At 37.5% G+C, this 7,699-nt stretch overlaps 1 pseudogene across 1 annotated transcript; it reads right to left on the reverse strand.

Annotated features, from left to right (window-relative positions):
• Positions 1–7,128: 7,128 nt before the first annotated feature.
• On the reverse strand, positions 7,129–7,467 carry LOC308337098 (eukaryotic translation initiation factor 1-like; annotated as a pseudogene). Its single transcript has one exon. The product of its transcript is annotated as a eukaryotic translation initiation factor 1-like (transcript).
• Positions 7,468–7,699: the final 232 nt, after the last annotated feature.

The raw sequence follows: 7,699 nt of genomic DNA on the forward strand, positions 1-7,699 counted from the left end.
GCCACCCAGGTGTCACTCATTCCTTCTTTCTTATAATCGTATTTCCTTATACAGTACTGTGACCAAATATCATATGCTTTCTAATTTTTACTTATGTGGTTTGTAACTAATACTTTTAAAATTGTGCTGTTCCATTGCATCTTTTTTTTTGCATCTTTTTTTTAAAGATTTTATTTATTTTATTTGACAGAGAAAGATCACAAGTAGGCAGAGAGGTAGGCAGAGAGAGGGAGAGGGGAGCAGGCTCCCTGCTGAGCAGAGAGTCCGATGTGGGACTCGATCCCAGGACCCTGAGATCATGACCTGAGCCGAAGGCAGTGGCTTAACCCACTGAGCCACCCAGGCGCCCCTTTTTTGCATCTTTTAATGTGTTCTCTCCACTAACTCAATTTTGGACTTCTATTGATTGCTCTGTGCATTTCTAGGTGGCTGTCCCTGACCTGGTAGGAGGATTCCTCCTGCATCAACTCTTTGACCCTGAGAGGACAGTGCATGGCCTTACATGCAGGTGGAACACAGGTAGCACATTAGAAGGTGAGACGATAGACATTTCAAAGCTTTGGCAACCAGAGAGATGGAGAAATGGAGAGTTGTGAGGAATGCCATCCCTGTTGAGATTCTTCTTCTCTATATGTGATGATCTCTGAGATCCCCAAGCTTTAAAAAATATCCCTGCACTTGTACCAAATAACTGATGTGGTCACCTGTAGTCCCCTCCTTGATGCTTTCACTGGGTGACTTCTAGGATTTGACTATGAATATTTTTTATTACTATTGAATTCAGTATATGTGCTGCCGAAGCGAGCACTATTACTATTGAATTCAGTAGCAAAAGTCATTCCCATAGTTCACCCTCACCTCCAAACCTTACCCTTCAGTATTCAGGAGGTATCTGTGAGTTTCTGCCAGGTCTCATCTACTTACTTGTGTCAGTATTCAACTGCCCTCCCAGGAAAATTCATTTTAAGCTAATGTTTTGTAACTTCCTTTTATGTGGCCCCATGGCACTGAAGCAGCATAAATATTTTAATGTTTGGCATGTGTATGCCATTCTTCCCTAGGTGCCAGACTCAGTATAGCAGAGAAAGAGAAATGTTATCCTATTTCCATTTATCCTAGTATTTCTCCAAAAATCTAGTTGAAATTTTCAGAAGTATGGAGAGAGTGATGGTTTTCTGCATGGTGCAAGAAGACCTTTCATTGATGGAGAATTTACTTTGACCCTTGGGATCAGAAGCCCACTGGCCAGGAATTTTTCTAAGTTTGTCTAGTCTTATATTCAGCTATATTTTCAAACTTTTCTCACTTAGCTAAATGAACCACCTCACCATGATCATCTTCATTCTTAGGACTTAAATTTACCTCTCTCTTCATGGTGAACAAAATTAATTGGATGGAAATCCATCCACCTTCCTGCCTCCAAACTTCCACATTTACCTGTTCTTTTACCTGTTTGTTGTCCTTTCCCATGATAATAGAAATAGTCTCCATTTTCAGCACAAAGTTTTGTCTCCTAAGTCGTGTAGAACACCTGAATCCGTTGCCACATAAATGATTCAACAGTAATTTATCCCACAGGCCATCTATGAATTTTCTCTTCCCCCTTCCTTATATCGAATCTAATACTTTGTTTCCTCAGTCTGCTGCTATCAGCCTATATGAAATAACCGTCATCTAAAGTCTGAACCACTGCAGTTTCCTCTTAATGATCCATTCTGATCTTCTAATATATCCTCCAGTTTTTCATTATATTATAGCTAAAGTGATCTTTCAGATCTTTCAGAAATGCAGATCTGATCATGTCCCTCTATCACATAAAACATTTCATTGCTTCCTACAGGAGAAAGCAGAGTCCTTAACATGTCTCTACCAACCTCTGGAGCCTAATCCTATGACTCATGCTCACCCAAGGCCATTTTGCATGCCTTCCCTATGCACGGAATATTCTTGCCTTCTCTCATCACTTCATCAATACCTACTCACTAAAGATTTTAGTCAAGCCATCATCCTATTGGAAAAGGCTTTCCTGACTTCCTGACTCATGGAACCTATTTTCCGTTAGAATGTAAGTTCTAGGAGAGTAGGGGCAAAGTATTTTTTAATCACAATTTAAAAATTATTTGAATGTTAGTTGATACACAATATTACATTAGTTTCAAGTGTACAACATAGTGATTTGATAAATTTCTGTCTTATACTATGTTCACCGCAAGTGTAGCTACCATATGTCACTGTACAAACTATTATAATATCATTGACTATATTCCTTGTGCTGTCCTTTTATTCCTGTGCCTTACTCATTCCATAGCTGGAAGCCCTATTGCCCACTCACGATCAGCCATTTTGCCTACCCCCTCCCCACCCCATCCCCTATGGCAACCATCAGTTTGTTCTCTGTATTTATAGGTCTGATTCTTTTTGCTTATTTGTTTATTCATTTGTTTTTCTTTAGATTTCACATATGAATGAACTCATATGGTATTTGTCTTTCTCAGTTGGACTTATTTCACGTATCCTAATACCTTATAGGTCCATTCATGTCATCACAACTGGTATGATCTCATCCTTTTTTATAGCTGTGTAATCCTTCATTATATATGTATCATATTTTCCTTATCTATTTGTATATCTGTGGACACTTAGATTGCTTCCATATCTTGGCTATTGTAAATAATACTTCAGTAAACATGGGGTGCCTATACCTTTTCGAATTAGTGTGTTTATTTTCACTGGGTAAATACCCAGTAATGAAATTATTGGATCACATGGAATTTGTATTTTTAATTTTTTGAGGAACCTCCATACTGTTTTGTACAGTTGCTATACCAGTTTACATTCCCACCACCAGAACACAAGGGGTTTTTCTCCACATTCTCATGAACACTTGCTATTTCTCATCTTTTTGATTTTAGTTTTTCTGACAGCTGTGAGGCGATATCTCATTGTGGTTTGGATTTGCATTTCTCTGATGTTTAGTGATACTGAGCATCTTTTCGTGTGTCCATTAACCATCTGTATGTTGTCTTTGGAAAAATGTCTTTTCAGGGCTTCTACCTTTTTAAAATTGGATTCTATGGGGGGTTTTTTGGTGTTGATGTTGTATACATTCTTTATACACTTTGGATGTTAACCCCTTATCAATTGTTTGCAATTATCTTCTCCTCTTCAATAGCTATCTTTTTGTTTTGTTGGTAGTTTCCTTCACATTGCAAAAGCTTTTTACCTTGCTGTAGTCCCAGTAATTTTTCATTTTGTTTCTCTTGCCAGAGGAGACATATCTAGAAAAATGTTTCTACAACTGATGTAAAAAAAATTCCTGCCTTTGCTTTCTTATAGGAACTTTATGGTTTCAGATCTCACATTTAAGTCTTTAATCCATTTTAATTTGTGTAAGAAAGTGGTCCAGTTTTGGGGTTTTTTGTAGTTTAAAAAATTTATTTATTTATTTTTTTAAAGTTTCTTTTCAGTGTTCCAGAATTCATTGTTTATGCACCACACCCAGTGCTCCATGCAATATGTGCCCTCCTTAATACCCACCACCAGGCTCACCCAACCCCCAACCCCCCTCCCCTCCAAAACCCTCAGTTTGTTTCTCAGAGTCCATAGTCTCTCATGGTTTATCTCCCCCTCCAATTTCCCCCAACTCACTTCTTTCCATCTCCCCATGTCTTCCGTGTTATTCCTTATGCTTCACAAATAAGTGAAAGCATATGATAATTGACTCTCTCTGCTTAACTTATTTCACACAGCATAGTCTCTTCCAGTCCCGTCCATGTTGATACAAAAGTTGGGTATTCATCTTTTTTGATGGAGGCATAATACTCCATTGTATATATGGACCATATCTTCTTTATCCATCGTCCATTGAAAGATATCTTGGTTCTTTCCACAGTTTGGCGACTGTGGCCATTGCTGCTATGAACATTGGAGTACAGATGGCCCTCCTTTTCGCTACATCTGTATCTTTGGGGTAAATATCCAGTAGTGCAATTGCAGGGTCATAGGGAAGCTCTATTTTTAATTTCTTGAGGAATCTCCACACTGTTTTCCAAAGTGGCTGCACCAACTTGCATTCCCACCAACAGCGTAAGAGGGTTCCCCTTTCTCCACATCCTCTCCAATACATTTTGTTTACTGTCTTGTTAATTTTGGCCATTCTAACTAGTGTAAGGTGGTATCTCAGTGGGTTTTGATTTGAATCTCCCTGATGGCTAGTGATGGTGAACATTTTTTTGCAGTTTTTGTCCAGTTTTCCCAACACCATTAGTTGAAGAGACTGCCTTTTCCCCATTGTATATTCTTCTCTCCGTTGTTGTAGATTACTTCACTGTAAACATATGGGTTTATTTCTGGGTTCTAATTCTGCTCTCTTGATCTGTGTGTTTTTTCTTCTGCCAATACTGTAGTGTTTTGATTACTGTAGCTTTATAGTATATTGTGAAATCTGGGATTGTGATACTTCCAGCATGGTTTTTTTTTCTCAAAATTGCTTTGGCTGTTTTGGGTACTTTGTGCTTCCATACAGCTTTTAACATTATTTAATTTTTGTGAAAAATCCTGTTGGTGTTTTGATAAGGATTGCATTAAATATCTGTATTGCTTTTGGTATTATGGACATTTAAACAATATTGTTTCTTACAATTCATGAGCATGGACTATCTTTCCATTTCTTTGTGTCATCTTTTATTCCTTTTATCATTGTTTTATAGTTTTTAGCAGACAGGTATTTCAACTTTTTGGTTAAGTTTATTCTTTTTTGGTGCAATTTTAAATGGAATTGTTTTCTTAATTTTTCTTTCTGCTATTACATTACCAGTGTATAGAAATGTTATCGACTTCTGGGTATTAATTTTGTATTTTGTAATTACTGAACTCAGTAATATGAAAGCAGAGGCTTAACCCATTGAGCTACCTAGGTGCCTCTAGAAGCTTTTTTATGGGGTTCTTAAGGTTTTCTTTGTACAGTATCATGTCGTCTGCGAATTTTGATAGTTAACTTTCTCTTTACCAGTAGAGATAGCTCTTATTTCTTTGGCTTATCTGATTGCTGTGGCTAGCACTTCCAGTACTATGTTAAATAAAACTGGTAAGAGTGAACATCCTTGTCTGTTCCTGATCTTAGAAGAAATTGAGTATGTTGTTAGCTGTGGGTTTTTTGTATATGGCCTTTACTATGTTGAGGTATATTCCCTCTAAATCTACTTTGTTGAGATTTTTTATCATGAATCGTTAATTGAATTTTATCAGATTCTTTTTCTGCATCTATTGAGATGGTTATATGATTTTTTTAGTATTTTTTAAAAAGATTTTTATTTATTTATTTGATAGAGAGAGATCACAAGTAGGCAGAGAGGCAGGCAGAGAGAGAGAGAGGAAGAAGCAGGCTCCCTGCTGAGCAGAGATCCCAATGCGGGACTCCATCCCAGGACCCTGAGATCATGACCTGAGCTGAAGGCAGAGGCTTAACCCACTGAGCCACCCAGGCGCCTGGTTATATGATTTTTATCCTTGATTTTGTTGATATGTATATGATATTGATTGATTTGCAAATGTTGAATCATGCTTGCATCCCCAGAATAAATCCTGTTTGATTGTGGTGGATGATCCTTTTAATGTACTGTTGAATTTGGTTTGCTAATATTTTGTTAAGGATTTTTGCATCTGTGTTCATCAGGGATATTGTCCTGTAGTTTTTATATGTGTCTGGTGGCTTTGTCTACTTTTAGTATCAGTGTAATGCTAGCCTCATAGAAAGTAAGTTTTCCTTCCTCTTCTATTTTTTTGAAGTAGTTTGAGGAGAATAGGTGTATTAAGTCTTCCTTAAATCTTTGGTAGAATGGGGCATCTGGGTGGCTCAGCCAGTTAAGCATCTACCTTTGGCTCAGGTCATGATCCCAGGGTTCCAGGATCAAGCCCCATGTTGGGCTCTCTGCTCGGCAAGGAGATTATTTCTCCATCTCCCTCTGCCTGCTGGTACCCCTGCTTGTCCTCTCTTTCTCTCTCTGTCAAATAAATAAAATCTTTAAAAATAAATAAATGTTTGGTACAGTTCATACGTAAATCATTATGGTCATAAACTTTTATTTCTTGGTAGTTTATAAATCACCAATGCAATTCATATTAGTAATTGGTCTGTTCACATTTTCTGATTCCTCCTGATTTTTTTGGAAGGCTGTATACTACTAGGAATTTATTCATTTCTTTTATGTTGTCCAATTTGTTGGTATATAATTTTTTTATAGTAATCTCTTATGATCCTTTGTATTTCTGTGATGTCAGCTGGTGTTTCTTTTTTATACTTAAAATTTTTATTTTGAATAGAGTTGAAATACAATGTCACATTAGTTTCAGGTTTGCAAGTTAGTGATTTTACAGGTTTATTCATTATGCAATGTTCACCACATATGTAGTTACCATCTGTTCTGTTACATCACTATTACAATGTCACTGCCTGTCCCTTATGCTCTGCCTTTTATTCCCATGACTTGCTCATTCTATAACTGGAGGCCTGTATTACCTTCTCCCAGCATCCACTTTATCCAACCATCTACCCTCTTGTCCTCTGGCCACCATCAGCTTGTTTTCTGCATTTATAGGTCTGATTCTGTTTTTTGTTTTGCTTATTCTTCATAAATGGCATCATATGGTGTTTGTCCTTCTCAGCCTTACTTATTTCACCTAGCAGAATACCCTCTAGGTCCATTAATGTTGTTGCAACTGACACGAAGCCATCCTTTTTATGATTGTATAATATTCTATTATATATCACATTTTCCATATCCACTCATCTCTGCATGGACACTTAGGCTGTTTTCATGTCTTGGCTATTGTAAATAATGCTGCAATATGCATAGGGGTGCATATATCTTTTTCAGTCAGTGTTTTCAGTTTCTTTGTGTAAATAGCCAATAGTGGAATTATTGGATCATACAGTATTTCTGTTTTGAACTTTTTTTGCTCTTTGCAGTTTATTGCATGAAAGAGTTACACTAGTCCAAGTTAAAAGCAGACCCCAAATGGTTACATTATACAAGCTGTGAAGTTTTTTAAACTTGTGACAAGGGACAGAAGGGAAATTTTACTCATTGCAAGGAAATCCTCACTTAAGCTTCGGTGAGCCAAAAGCACTTAAAACCCATGAACCTTTAGCTGGTCATCCTTAGGCAGTCCAGTCTCTACCAGGAACTGGGATATGTTCTTGTGCTGGTCACCCTGTATCTGAATTCTCCATATTCTGGATGCTCTACTATAGTACCATTGCAGGCAAATTTCTTCTTATACACCCTCATTGGTTTCTTTTTATCATAATCATCATCGATCTCTTGGACAGTTAGTAAGGGTCTTCCTGTCATTTCTCTGTCGAATTCTTATATGGATATAATCCCCAGTGCCAGCAGGAAGCAGATAATCACCTTTACTTGCATCAGCAAAGGGGTCGAAAGAGTGAAGGTTCTGGATAGCAGACATACAATACAATTCCTGCGGAAGGCAGTGGTGGAAGAAGGTGTGGGTTTGGGGTGTGGAGAACCGAGCATTAGGAAGCAAGGGGACTCTTGGCCTCTAATTTGAAATTTTTTACGGAACCTCTGTACTATTTTCCATAGTGACATTACCAATTTACATCCCCACCAACCATGCACAGTTCTTCTTTCTCCACATCTTCATCAACACTCTTTATTTCTTGTGTTTTTGATTTTAG

This window comes from Martes martes (genome assembly GCF_963455335.1).
Source record: "Martes martes genome assembly, chromosome: X".
In the NCBI taxonomy this organism is placed as follows: Eukaryota; Metazoa; Chordata; class Mammalia; order Carnivora; family Mustelidae; genus Martes; species Martes martes.